The following is a 1,871-nucleotide window of genomic DNA, read 5'->3' on the forward strand; positions in this document are numbered from 1 at the left end:
GTGACAGGTTTGGGGTCTCATGGTATATCTAGGCAATGTGCCTTGTAGTCATATGATAGGACTGATTGTCTGCCTTCAGGAATCAGTTAGACAAGGACTTTAAGGGACAGTTTGGATAAGGCTGATCCTTCCATAGGCAGCGGGCTGAACTAGATGACCTGGGGAGGTCCCCTAGCCCTACTTTTCTGTGATCCTATGAAACTATGTGTGTGTGTGTGGGGGGGGGAGGGAGCATCTAAAGATAAATCCCACAGCTCCCAATCTGTAAGCAAATCTACATGACCCTTGAAACCATGTTTTAACTGCAGGATCAGGACACACAAGTGCAAACGCAGGCTTAGGGGAAAGGTCATCTCCTGAAATAAGCATCAGATTCTCAGAAATCAAAGACTTGGGGAGGGAGAGTTTGGTGCTTGTTGTTAGCCAACATGCAGGAAAAAGAGCCCCTTTATCCAGAATATACTTCCAAATCCTGTTAGCCGTTCACTTGCAATCGCAGGTGTATATAATTGGCAATACAAACTACAGTGATTCAGTCTATCGCCACGAAAGCACTTGTTTTAACAAGAAAGAAAATGTGACCAGACAGGTGAGTTTTTCCATGTCTTTATTCAGTAGATAAATTATAGAATTAGTAGAATAAATACAGATACATTTTCATTCCCTGAGCATTTAAAGGACCATAAATATAGGCATATAAATAGATCATATAAATATAAATGTAAACACACAACTGGACTTTGTTCCAATTTTTCTCCCTCTCCTCTGGGGTAAGTGACTTCAGTGAAATCATTGGGGTTACAATGGGGTAAAAGTGTGAGATCAGAGGCAGGCCCAGGGTTTGCAAATAGAGAGTTTTACTGGTATAGACCATGCCCAGAATTATTATACCAGCAAAACCCCCCAGCAGAGGTAAACCCACATAGCAATGCTTTAGGGAGATCTAGCTAATTTTGATGGCTGAAATGGATAAATTGTACTATGAAAAAGAAACCCGAAGATCTTTGCAGGTCAGCGCCTCTGCAAAACAAGCCCCTTGCTCTGAGTCCACAAGCACTACCACAGTGCAAACACGAACGAATAATGGCAATAATTATCAGCACTCCAAGAATTTCCCCCAAATTTTGAGCTGCAAATTAAGGTTGAGCCCCACTGGGATCTGGCATTTGGGCTCCAAGCTAAGCGATCACAGGAATTTGGTACATGCACTGTATGTCACACTGGGTAGTTCTTGCTTTAATCGGCTTGCTCCTGTTAAGATTGGTATTGGACGTGTGGCCGGGCACAGGTGCATCCCACAGTGACCAGCTTCTTCTCCAGCCGATAGGAGCTTGAGCACTCTCCTTGCTCCCGTCGAAGGACGAGGATCTCCTGCTGAATGGGGACAGAGTTCAGGCTGAAATCCTCCTGCCCTGTGGAGCTCACACAGGTGAGAGACCGGCATTGGGCCACAGAGATCCTTTGGGGAAACCGGTTGTGATCCTCGTCAATGCTGCAGACAAGACACAAAGAGAAGGACCATGCAAATGAGACATCGGTGTTTTTTCCAGTTCAGTAAACTATTTCCAAGTTAGGCCAGGGGGAGATTCCTAACAGAAAGCATCCACGGGATGCCTTTAACAGCGCCACATAACAGTGGGTGGAGGGTTAATTCCTGGGCTCTGCGATTGACCAGCTGATGGGCAAAGCAAAAGGATTGATAAACCTGCTTATTGTCCTCTGTGATCATATAAGAGGGCTGGAAGGGCTCTTTGGAGGTCCTCTAGTCTGACGCCCTGCTCCAGGTAGGATCATCTCTGTCTAAAATAGACTCCTTTCTGTAAAAGCCTAAATGTATTACACATTTTGCCCCAGAATAGGCAAATTAGGAA

This window comes from Crocodylus porosus, unplaced genomic scaffold (genome assembly GCF_001723895.1).
Source record: "Crocodylus porosus isolate Cpor-Errol unplaced genomic scaffold, CroPor_comp1, whole genome shotgun sequence".
NCBI classification, from domain to species: Eukaryota; Metazoa; Chordata; order Crocodylia; family Crocodylidae; genus Crocodylus; species Crocodylus porosus.